This window comes from Lactuca saligna, chromosome 2 (assembly GCF_052625555.1).
Source record: "Lactuca saligna cultivar CGN05327 chromosome 2, ASM5262555v1, whole genome shotgun sequence".
Classification (NCBI taxonomy): domain Eukaryota; kingdom Viridiplantae; phylum Streptophyta; class Magnoliopsida; order Asterales; family Asteraceae; genus Lactuca; species Lactuca saligna.
In genome coordinates, this window is record NC_136418.1 from 125,328,630 (window position 1) to 125,342,480 (window position 13,851).

Here is a 13,851-nt window from a genome sequence, read left to right on the forward strand (position 1 = left end):
TGGAGTTCCTGGCCGCCTAAATACACAGGGATGAAAGCTTGGTCGTGCAAGGGAAGCATATGAAATGGATCGAAATTTTCTTATGAAGTGACATATTTACACAGGTACCCTCGCAAACTTTGCGCGGGTGAGGGTGCAGTTTCGTAAGCTTTGCGCGGGTGATGGTTGGGTCGCGCAACAATCTACGAGGATAAGCAGGCCACACAAGGATCCACGAGGGTGGGAGGCAGGCCGTGCAAGAGGTTGTGAGGGTGGGAGGCAGGCCACACAGAACCTCCCTTACGCGCGCATACAACAATTTTTGTCCCGTGTGGGGGTAAATTGGACTCGAATTTGCATGGATGGGGGTCGATCTCACTACGTTTGCGCGGGTATCCGTGCAACTTGCATATTTTTGACACTTTTTGCATACTTAACCAAGATCATTGCTAAACTTCAAGATGCTTATTTTTTTACCAACTTCATGCCTAGAAACACCAAAACTTCAAGCAGAGATTATTTATTTACAATGCATTTATTTAACGTCTTTGCCAAGACATAGCCCCGCTTCCATCAACCTTCGTAAATCGGAGTTTCCAATGTTACGTTGTCAAATTATCCCGTGTCAAAGCCTTCATAAAGTGCTTTCAAACAATTCCCATTCACTTCAAAGATTTGATTCATTTCCAAACTCTTGATTTCCACCGCACCATGATCAAACACTTTTAAAACAATGAAAGGTTTGTGCCATCGAGATCGCAATTTTCCCAGGAATAACTATAAGCGTGAATGATAAAGAAGGAAATTTTGACCCAGAATAAAGTGTTTTTGGGTTATGTGCTTGTCATGAAATTCCTTTTTCTTCTTTGTGCACCTTTTAAACCTTTTAATTATCTTCTTCTTGACCATTTCCATCATTGGAGGATTCAATTTTTTTAGCCTCTCTCCTATGCTTACAATAATCTTCCATAGGAATCTTGTGTGTGCATACATTAGGGATTATCATGTTTATTGGCTCAATCACATCAACCCGGTACAATGGAGAAATGTTGCTAGGATACCTCGTTGCTTCAAAGATGTTGAAGTGAATGATCTCTCCATCAAACTCTATAGTAATTTTTCCTTTATGGACATCAATGATCGTCTGAGTGGTATTCATGAATGGTTTTCCAAGGAGGATCATGAATGGTCTAACAAGGACATCAATGATCGTGTGATTGGTATTCATGAATGGTTTTCCAAGGAGGATCATAGAAGATTTGGATGGAGTCTTCTCTTCAAGATCAATGACATAAAAATCCACGGGAAAAAAAGTTGATTAACTTGTACTAGTACACCCTCCAACACTCTTCTTGGAGACACACTTGACTTGTCTGCTAATTGAATGATTACTCTCGTTTCTTCCAAAGGTCCAACATTGAGAGATTGAAAAACCGAATATAGCATCACATTAATCGAGGCTCCAAGATCTAACGTGGACTTTCAACATGCAAATCACAAATGGTACAATGGATAGCAAATATTCCCGGATCCTTGCATTTAGGAGGTAACTTCTTTTGGATAACCGTAAGCACATTTTCATTAACTTGAATCTTTTCATTTTCCTTGATTTCCTCTTCTTGGTTCACAAATCCTTGAGAAATTTTGCATAACTTGGAATTTGCTTAATAGCATTCAATATTGGAATGTTGATTTGGACCTTGCGGAAGGTTTCACAGAATTCATTTTCTTCCACTTTTTTCTTTGAAATGGCTAACCGCGAAGGGTAGGGTAGTGGTATGGCCAATGGCTTGATGGTCTTGTTGGAAGATTCAGGTTGCTTAATATTTGTCACAACCGGTTCCTTTGGAGGAACTACAACCTTTGTAGGCTCAAAAATAATAACCTCATCATTTTATTCTCTTGAAACTCTTTTGGGGTTACTTTCTCCGAGTGTTGTCCCACTTCTCAAGGTTATTGCACTCACATTGGGGTTCTTCTCGGTTTGAAATGGAAGTTTACCCCTTTGTTCTATCTTGTTGAGAGCAGTGACCAAGTCTCCAATTTGTGCTTGAATGTTGTAGAATGTGTTCTTGGTCTCTTGTGGAAATTGGGTTTGGCTTTGAGCAAGAGAAGTGACGAGTTCTTGAAGGCTCATTTCATGGTTACCACTTGATTGGCCTTGTTTTGGAGGTTGTTGGTAATTTGGAGTGGGATGAGATGTTTGTGGATATGGAGGTTTTTGTGATGGGTATTGAGAAAATTGGGGTCACATCATAACATGTGGTGGGTTTTGATTTGGTAGGTATGGGTTGGTTGGGTTATTCCTCCAATTTGGTTGTATGTATTTTGAAATCCCATGGGTTTTGGTTGACTTTGATATCCTCCCATTGCATTAAAATCTCGTTGTTTACTTCCAAGTGTGGGACACTTATCCGTATAATGTCCCGTCATTGCACAAATACCACACACCATCAATTATTGACCACTTCCCACCACCATTTGACTTAACACATTAGTCAAATTCAAGAGATTTGATTCCAAGTGTTGGGTGTTGCTAACTTTACCAACCACTTGTGGAGAATTTCTCTTCATTTCGAGTTCTGAAGTTTCTTTGATTTTAAGAAAGGGTTCTAAAAAGTGATCTTATCTCTTGAGGTGTCTTATTTAAGATGTCACCACCACTTGAAGCATTAATCATACTTCGATCTTTTTCATTCATACCCTCATTAAATTTTTGAAGAAGTAGTTTTTCGAGTATCTTGTGTTGAGGACAACTTGTACACAACTTGTTGAATCGATCCCAAAAATCATGAAAAGTCTGATTCTCCCCTTGATGTATCCCTAAAATGTCATTTCTTTGACTTGATATCTGGGAGGTGGGATAGAACTTGTTATTGAAGGCTTTGAGTAACTCTTCCCATGTGTGAATAGATCCCAATGGTAAGTTGAATAACCAATCTCTAGCTTTATCTTCCAAGGTGAGCGGGAAGGCAGTTAGCTTGAAATCATCCAATATCACATGCTCAAGAAACATGCTAACACATATCATATGAAAGGATTTCAAATGCCTTTGAGGCTTTTCTCTATCCAAACGATGGAACTTAGTGAGTTGATGTATGAAACTTGACTTCAATTCAATCCCTCGGCGGTTTGTGGGATAAACAATACCAATGGCCGTGTGAGTAAAATCTATCTCCATCATTGGTCTAAGTGTCAACTCTTGAGCGGGGATGTGTGGATTGGGGTTATTAGGATATTGTTGCATGTAATTGGGAGGTTGTTGGTAAGGTAGGTATGAGTACTGTTGGTGATTGTACATCGATGGTGGGTAAGGTTGGTAGTTAGGATATTGGTTGTAGGGAGGTTGTTGTTGGGGGTACATTGGTTGTTGGTACATTAGAAGTTGCAAGTAATGCGGTTGATTTGGTTTGTGTGCTTGTGGTTGTTGAACTTGAAAAGCATTGTTTTGAAGTTGGTTGTTTTGATGGAAGTTTTGGTTTTGTGCTTGTGGTTGTTGATAATTTGGTTGATTTGGTTGATGAGGGGGTTGATTCCAAGGTGACATATCTATGAGAGGATCTTTTGTGTTGTTGTTGTCTTGGTTGTTGGGGTGGGGTATTGGAATCTAAATTGTTTGGGTTAAGGTTGGGATTCTGAGGTGGAGTGTGATTCATTGCTATATAGTTTTCAAATGTAATGTCTTCAAAGGAATAACAAACAATTGGAGAACTCGGTTCAATGTCGGTATCACTTGAAGTATGAACTTGATCTTCTATATTGATTAGTGGAGAAGAGGAAGAAGCTTGAACAAGTTGTTTCTTTGCTTATTTGGCTAACTTTCCCTGTCAATGACGCCAAAACTTTATGGGATGTCAACTCCACAAAGAAAATTACACCCTTTTTTTGCAAGTAAAATGTAATATAATGGTAAAAATGAGTATCGATCCTCTGGCTAATGCTTCCTACATGGGGTTCACCGCTTTTTAGATTGACGTTAAGGATGCCTTCTATATGGAGATGTGAAAGAGTAAATTTATGTTGATCAACCCCCTAGTTTTGTCAACTCAAAATTTCTAAATCATGTCTACAAATTAGACAAGGCTCTGTATGGGTTACATCAGGCTCCTCGAGCTTGGTATGTCACTCTAACAGATCATTTGCTTGAACATGGTTATACCAGAGGCACAATTGAACAGACGATCTTTATCAAGCATATGGATGCCGACATAATTCTTGTATAAATATATGTTGATGACATCATTTTCGGGTCAACGAGCTCGAAATTCTGCAAAGAGTTCGAGGCTCTTACGAAGAAGAGATTTGAGATGAGCTCCTTGGGAGAAATGACCATGTTCTTGGGGCTGCAATTTCATCAAGATTCAACCAGAATCCTTTTGCATCAAGGAAAATATGTTGAAGACATGCTTGAGAGGTTTGGGTTTAAAGACTCCAAAGCTGCCTTGATGTCGATGGCTGGACGACCCTTTTTGTCTCCGGATCCTGATGGTGAATCCGTAGATCCAACAGAGTATAGATCGATGATCGGATCCCTGATGTATCTGACTGCGAGCAGACCCGACATCATGTTCGCACTCTGTTAGTGTGCACGTTATCAGGCTAATCCTAACCTCTCTCATTTAATTGTTGTTAAAAGAATTTTTAGGTATCTGAAATGTAGCCCAAAACTGGGTATTTGGTATCCTAAAATTTTTGATTTTGATTTATATGCATTTGCTGACAGTAATTATAGAGGTTGTGAACTTAACAGGAAATCAACTTCCGGGGGATGTTAATTCTTAGGTGACTGTTTGGTGTCTTAGCAGTGCAAGAAACAACAAATTGTCTCAACCTCAATGGTGGAGGTGGAATACGTTGCTTCTTCTGCATGTTGCTCTCAAGTAATTTGGATTCAACATCAGCTGTTGGACTATGGTTTGAATTTTATTGAAACCCCTATCTTTTGTGATAACGATGCTGCAATCCAAATTGCTAAAATTCCTGCCCAATACTCCAAAACAAAGCACATCGACATCAAAGTTCATTTTATTAGAGATTGTTATGAGTCTTCGCTCATCCTCTTGGAGAAGATTCACACTGATAATAATGTGGCAGATTGTGACAACCCGAAATTTCCATTTGTACGAACATTATCTATTCAATAGAAGCTAGTCCAACATCTGTAAATTTCAGACTTGTCCGAACAAGTTTGTGTAATTAGGGTTTACGTTTCTGGATGTATCAGGAGAGTGGATGCTCCTGTAATTGTGAAACTTGAACATTTTAAGTTTCACAATGTTATAGTCCGACTTCCGGAATAAAAATATTTTCTATCAAAATATTCCAGGACTATAAATAGATTTCTGAATTTAATTAATTCATTATTCACAATTCCAACTAGAGAAAAGCCAATTCTCTCTGACGGATCTTCGGGTTTTCATCCCGGATTGTGAGTCTACTTTCCTAAACGTGTTTTAATACTTGTTATATGCTTTATAACATCATTTATATGTCTAAACTGCAAGATCCGAGAGTTTACCGCCCAAGAACGTTCTTGGGGAGTAAACTCCAAAACGGAGCCTAAAGGCTTCCTAGTCCCGATTCCTTGTTAGACAACTTGTTTAGGGGTTAGTGTATAAACATTTGGGACTAAAAAGCAACCAAGAAACACAAGTTATTGGAGTTTACGGCCAAGGAACTTTCTTGGGCCGTAAACCCCTTTTTATGGGTCAAAAATGCAATAACTTGCCTCCTTGAGCCTAAGGACTTTAACCACTAATGCTTGTGACTATTTTGGACACCAAAACACTTCAAGATCTTATGGTTTTAGGAGTTTACGGCCAAGGAAAGATCTTGGGCCGTAAACCCCTTTTCCTTGTGTTAAACATGCCACAAACACCCCTAAGGCCTTAGGACCATTTACCTTGAACACATGGGACTTGAATGGGGATCAAAGGACTTCATAATCACTCCTTAAAAGGAGTTTACGGCCAAGGAACATATCTTGCGCCGTAAACTCCAAGTGATGACCTAAATGTGTGCATCTTGTCCCTATTAGCCTTAGATAAAATCATGGAAGCCATCCTTGATGTGCAAGTGCCTCAAATGAATTAAAATCCATCACCCATAGGAGTTTACGGCCGTAAACTCTAGGGTATATGGACTATAGTCCGTAAACTCCCCTATGGAGCATTCTAGGGCCTTAAACTACTTCATGTATTATTCCAACAAAGCTAGAAGTGTTCTTGGATCAAGATAACACTTTAAAACACCCAAAATCACCATGTGAGGAGTTCACGGCCATAAACCCATGAGTTTACGGCCATAAACTCCAAAGGGTGGAGTTTGTTGGGTGGTGAACTCTTATGCAAGGCCATTTGATGTTTCAAACCCTTTTGCCTTGTCCCGTATCAACTTAGATGCAACCATTAGGACCTATAACACTTATACAAAGTGTATACATGTTCCTAATTGTGTTAACTTACTTTGTTAAGTTATTATGTGGCTAATTAGTTATATATATGCTTATTATATGATAACTAGGCTCGAACGTGTGAACAAGTCTCTGTTTGACACTTAGCACGGTACCCGATACATCAATTGAATCTACTCACCACAAGTGAGTTTATACCCCTTTAATCAACCTTTGAAATACTTTTAAATGTTTTAAATACTTTATGGGGGGGGGGGGGAATACAAGTCAAATACTTATAGTTATTACATCAATCACATGTGATTGCATTAATCACATGTGATTAATAACTAGAAAACCAATGATTTTATCACTGTCCAACTGTTTATCAAACTGTTTCACTTCAAATGTTTTACAAACTCTTTTTACTTATCAAATACTTTTATTAAACTTTGTTTTATTTCTTATAAATTGCATGCCCATATATGTATATATATATATATATATATATATATACATATATATATATATATATATATATATATATATATATATATATATATATATAAGTAATGTTTAAAGGGCTTAGGAAGGCCATCCGCCCTATTTCCTTTTCGCGCACTGAGATGTGGTCTGGTGGGATTTCGGGTGACCATCCGAAGGTCGTTTCAATATTAGTTATATATCATATATACATGTATAGACATAAAAGTACTTCCATATTCATATTTATCAGTACATCAATAGTTAGTTACCATCGGGGTAACACAATACATATACATATACATATACTAGAAACAATACATATACAATGATGCTAGAAACAATACATATACAATGATGCTAGAAACAATACATATACAATGATGCTAGAAACAATACATATACAATGATGCTAGAAACAATACATATACAACTATACTAGAACGAGAAACAGTACATATACATGAATACTTTATTATTGTGATTTAAATCGGAGCATGACTTAACTGTCATGGCTCGAGTTGTAGCCAGAATTCTCTTGAAGGGAGAGCGTGAGTTTGCGTATAGATCTATACTGGATTGACAATCCTACACCTTGCTGCTAGCTACAGCCGGACCTGCAGGTCTGTGGGTGTCAAACGTCATTCCGTTATTACGACCATTCATTTGTCGTTGTTACTAGTCGATAGTATGGTGCAATTTATCTCGTGATGCCTTAATATAAATCCGGTTTAAGGTAGTTAGTACAACAGTAGTTCTTATAATACAAGGCTACAGTACTACAATAATTTACCCATTACATATTTTTAGTGATAACCTCACTTAAACGTTTATGTACAAACTATATTTTGTTAAATGATAGTTACATTTGGGAAATTACACATTTTTACTTCAAACGAGCATACAAAATAGTTAAGCCTTGGTAGAAGGCTACTTTAATAGAAAATATAGGTTTTTCTGAGAGATTCAAACTTTTACAAACAATTGCAAACCTTTACATACATTTTACAAACTTATACTTTATACATGTTCAAACATTTTTGGATGACAAATACCGACACTAAAATACTTATGAACTCACCAGCTTAATGCTGATAAACTCTTTCAAAATAACTTGTATTCTCAGGTCATCAGTAGACAGGTACCGAGGCCAGCTTTTGAGAAGATGGAGCGCATTTAAGACTCATCTTATTATTTTGATATACGTTATTTTTGGTGTCTATAATGTACAGAACACGCTTGTATTAAAATTATATATTTAATGCAATAGATGATGTTGTTTGCTTATTTACATTTACTGTGTTGTGATACTTACATGATGTCCTCCGCCCCAGAACGTTTCCGTCGTTCTTGGTTTTGGGGTGTGACAGATTGTTATCAGAGCATTGTTTATAGTGAATCAAGTGTATCAACCCATAAAAGATATACTAAACTATAAACCCAGTTGGGATTAAAACACTCTGACCAAGAGTCTATACTTAAAATACTAAAATATTTAATTAAGTATACTATTCTACATTCATACTAAAACCAGTGTCACAACGACAAGAACAAAAGTATTACGATTGTTAAATATCACAGGTAAGCTTGGGGATATATGGTCAGTCCTGGGAATGGCATAGCCTGATCAACTATGCTGGTCCGAGGAGTGATTAGCATATGCCCTAGAATGGTTGTGATGTGTTAACAAGTCTAAAAACTTACCAACAATACCACAAGAAGATTCAATAGAACCTAAACTTAAAATACTATAGGTGTATTTTGTACTACCAACTACTTGTATACTATATCTTTATACCTCTCTTCTCGCGTAGATCTAAATGGCTGGATTCCATCACGGCGACCCGTACTTTCCAAATGAAGGCAACGCAGGATGGCTCGAAGCAGAGTCTGACGATGAACACCCAATCCCGTTGGATGATCATCAAGCTGAAGGCTTCTCAGATGGATCAGACTCTGAGCCCGAAGTCAACAACCTACCTCCAGTAGGTCAAGCCCCGAACAACAACCCTCGACCAGCTTTTCTAGGTCCCACTCCCTTGTGGGCAGATAACTTAAATCGCTGGAGTGACGAACAAGGTCAACCCTTACCCTACTTTGGGGACCGAACCTTTTACAACGTCAGCGACGGCTCTGCTGACCGAGCTCTACCTGTCCTTATCCGTAGAATAGCTCGTAATGTCGAGCAAGGTCGAGCAGCCATCGACCGGGTCGTGGAGATTGATGCCAACTCTGGTGTCAACACAGTCTGCATTCGCCGTCTCGAAGAAGATATGGAACGGACCCGGAGAACCAATGAAACTCTGCAGCAACGTCTGGTTGCCTCTCAAGCTGAAGTCATGGAACTTCGAGCTCGTCAAAGGGCTCATGAACGACACCTTCAAGAGGTGGTACGTCAAATGAGAGACCTCAGGGTTCTCCCGAGGAATACTCATCGCCGTTAGATGATGTCTAGTACATCATTATCTTTTGGGTTAAGGGTTAGCCTTTTAACATCTGTGCTCTAAGTAGCACTTATCTGTAAAATATTCCTAACTTTCAGTACTCTAATTAGGAATCTAAGAACTATCAAACTTTCCGTATGGTATGATGTAAGACCTACTGTTAGGTCAATTTTCATTGAACTCATTACATCAGTAATACCAGTATTATTGACAACTACTTACACTGTGGGATGAATCTTTACATTTGGGTTTTCCTACACACCTTTCTGTTTATGAACACAAACACTCATTCAATTGTTGGGCTATGGTTAGTTAGTCCATGTGTCATTCGCACATTACTTACAAATTGATCCTTACCACTTTTCTCATCTTTATAAACTTATAGTTGAAAGATGCCTCCTCGCAAATCTACCCGGAATAACCCTACACCTCCACCACCTCCGGTCATTGATACAACAGCCCTAAATGCTGCCGTAGCTGCAGCAGTGGCAACTGCCATGGCACAGTATCACTCTACTGATGCCAGCAGAGGTGGAACTCCGGTTAACTCCATTCCGGTTGAAACTCCTGTGCGCTCGAGAGAGTGCTCTTACAAGGATTTCACCAACTGCAAGCCGAAACCCTTCCATGGGACCGGCGGAGTCATTGCTCTCTCGCAATGGTTCGAGAAGACTGAATCAGTCTTTGAATTTGTTCTTGCCCTGCTGCGAGCAAAGTCAAATATGCCGCATGCACCTTCGAAGGGAAGGCACTGACGTGGTGGAACAGCCACGTTAAATCTCTAACTCTCGTCGTGGCCAACGACATAGGTTGGGATACGATGAAAGACCTCATGATTGAGGAATACTGCCCGAGGGGCGAGATCCAGAAACTGGAACAGGAGCTTTGGAGCCTGACCATGAAGGGCACCAACATTATCGCTTACACTGCCTGGTTTAGCGAACTGGTGGCCCTCTGCCCTAATATGGTTCCCACTGAAGGGAATAAGATTGAAAGGTACATATGGGGGCTAGTTCCTCTGTATCAGGGGAATGTTCTATCATCAAACCCCGCTACCTTCGACAGTGCCAAGTGACTGGCACAACGACTCATTGACCATAGTGTCAAAACCCCTGCAACCACAACAACCCTAGCCATCTCAGAACCATCCAAACCCGCTAACACCAAGCGGAAGTTCTGGGATGACAAGAAGAGGCAGCGAGCTGCCAATAAGCAGCAAATTGTGGCAGTACATGCCGCGGTAACCCCTGCTGCTACTGCTCCGACGAAGCAGTATGCTGGAAGTTTACCGAAGTGCAACAAATGCAACTTCTACCACAACGGTCCCTGCTGTGAAATGCTGTGCTCTAACTGCAACAGGAAAGGACACACCATCCGTTTCTGTAAATTCCCGGCGCAACCGATCACGCAAGTCCCTGGCTCTGGCGCGAGCCCAACTTGCTATGGATGTGGTGAAACAGGCCACTACAAGAGGGACTGCCCCAAAGCGAGAAATGCTGGAGGAGCAGGGAGGGTACTAGCTATAGGCCACGGGGAAGTAGTCGCTGACCCGACAGTGGTGACTGGTACGTTCCTCCTCGATAACTCCTATGCATGCATTATGTTCGATAGTGGAGCGGAGCGAAGCTTCGTAAACCAAAAATTTGCTCGCATGCTTAAACCACAACCACACGCACTTAAATAACAATTCACAGTAGAAATGGCTAACGGCAAAACAGAAAACACCAGTAGCATATACTTAGGATGTATCCTAACCCTAGATAACCATTCATTCCCAATCGACCTCATGCCGATCTCAATAAAAAGTTTCGACGTCATCATCGGCATGGATTGGTTGAGTCTTCATCGCGCCGACATCATGTGCTTCGAGAAAGCAGTCCGACTAAACCTTCCGTCTAACGAAACTCTTATAGTCTACGACGACAAACCTGGTGCGAGTCTTCGCATTATATCAAGTATTCAAGCACGAAAATATCTGCGCAAAGAATACCTTGCATTCCTTGCTTACGTCGTCGACACGAACCTCGAAACGAAAGAACTCAAGAACATTCCAGTAGTGAGCGACTTTCCCGACATTTTCCCAGAGGAACTACCTGGATTACCTCCGCAACGACAGGTCGAGTTCCGTATCGACTTAGTCCCAGGAGCTACCCTAGTAGCCAAGTCGCCCTACCGATTAGCACCAGTAGAGATGCAAGAATTATCTGGTCAACTTAACGAACTGCTCAGCAAGGGCTTCATAAGACCAAGCTTCTCACCTTGGGGAGCACCGGTCTTGTTCGTTAAGAAGAAAGACGGATCATTCCGTATGTGTATCGACTACAGAGAACTCAGCAAACTGACAGTCAAAAATCGTTACCCTCTACCTCGCATAGACGATCTATTTGACCAACTGCAAGGGGCGAACTATTTCTCCAAAATTGATCTAAGATCCGGATATCACCAGTTACGAGTGCTAGAGGAGGATGTTCCAAAGACAGCCTTCCGAACTCGTTACGGACACTACGAGTTCGTGGTGATGCCATTCGGATTGACCAATGCGCCAGCAGTTTTCATGGACCTGATGAACAGAGTATGCCGACCTTACTTGGATCAGTTCGTCATCGTTTTCATTGACGACATCCTGATCTACTCCCGAAGTAAGGAAGAGCATGGCGATCACCTACGACTAGTTTTAGGAACTTTACGAACGGAGAAACTTTATGCGAAGTTCTCGAAATGTGAATTTTGGATCCGAAGAGTCGAATTCTTAGGACACGTGGTAAGCGAAGAGGGAATCCACGTGGACCCATCCAAAATTAAAGCCATTGAGAACTGGTCAGCACCCAAGACGCCGACAGAAATTCGTCAATTTCTAGGTCTTGCTGGTTACTATCGCCGATTCATTCAGAACTTCTCCCGAATAGCAAAACCTCTTACAACCCTGACCCAGAAAGGTGTGGCCTTTGACTGGGAAGAGAAACAAGAGAGAGCGTTCCAAACGCTCAAACGAGCCTTGTGCACCGCGCCAATACTATCTCCCCCGAAGGGATAGAAGACTTCGTAGTCTATTGCGATGCATTGAACCAAGGGCTCGGGTGTGTTCTGATGCAACGAGGTAAGGTCATCGCCTACGCCTCCCGACAGTTGAAGACACACGAAGTTAACTATACGACACACGATCTTGAACTGGGAGCAGTGGTGTTTGCTCTGAAGATCTGGAGACATTACTTGTATGGAACGAAGAGCACTATCTTTACCGACCACAAGAGTTTACAACACATATTCGATCAGAAGGAGCTCAACATGAGACAACGACGGTGGGTCAAGCTACTCAGTGATTACGAATGCGATATTTGTTATCATCCGGGTAAAGCCAACGTAGTAGCAGACGCCCTGAGTCGGAAAGAATATTCTGGTCGCAAGGTCAAGTCATTATCAATAACCATCCATTCACACTTGTCTAACCAAATTCAGGCGGCACAACTTGAAGCCATGAAACCTGAAAATGTGACGAGTCAATCCCTTAGAGGAATGGACAAGAATTTAGAAGCCAAGGGTGACGGAGCCTTATACTTCATGGATCGGATCTGGACACCGAAACACGGTGGTTTCCGAGACTTAGTCATGACCGAGGCGCACAACACTCGGTATTCCGTCCACCCAGGTTCAGATAAGATGTATCTGGATCTTAAAAAGCTATACTGGTGGCCTAATATGAAAGCAGAGATTGCTACCTTTGTGAGTAAATGCCTTACTTGCGCAAAGGTAAAGGTAGAGTACCAGAAGCCCTCTGGTTTATTGCAACAACCAGAGATTCCAGAATGGAAGTGGGAGCGGATCACTATGGATTTCATAACCAAGTTGCCCAAGACAACGGGTGGACTTGATACCATATGGGTCATCGTTGATAGATTGACCAAGTCTGCACACTTCCTGCCTATCAAAGAAACCGACAAGATGGAGAAACTTACGAGAACATACATTAGGGAAATCGTACGACTACATGGTGTGCCTATATCCATTATCTCCGATCGAGATAGTAGGTTCACCTCAAGATTCTGGCAATCACTGCAACATTCCCTAGGAACAAGGCTGGACATGAGCACAGCCTACCATCCACAGACTGACGGACAGAGTGAGAGGACAATCCAGACTTTAGAAGATATGTTGCGTGCTTGTGTAATTGACTTTGGAAAAGCGTGGGATACTCATTTACCCCTCGTCGAATTTTCCTACAACAACAGTTATCACACGAGCATAAAAGCAGCACCATTTGAAGCTCTCTACGGCCGAAAGTGCAGATCCCCTCTGTGTTGGGCTGAGGTGGGTGATACCCAATTAGCTAGAGGGCAAGCTTCCGACAGTACCCTCACTGGTCTGGAAATCATTCGGGAAACAACAGAGAAGATCGTTCAGATCCGTGAACGATTGAAAGCCTCTAGAGATCGACAAAAGAGCTACGCTGATAAATGCAGAAAACCTTTGGAATTTCAGGTGGGAGACCGAGTCCTTCTCAAAGTCTCACCCTGGAAGGGCTTGATACGCTTCGGTAAGCGTGGGAAGCTTAATCCT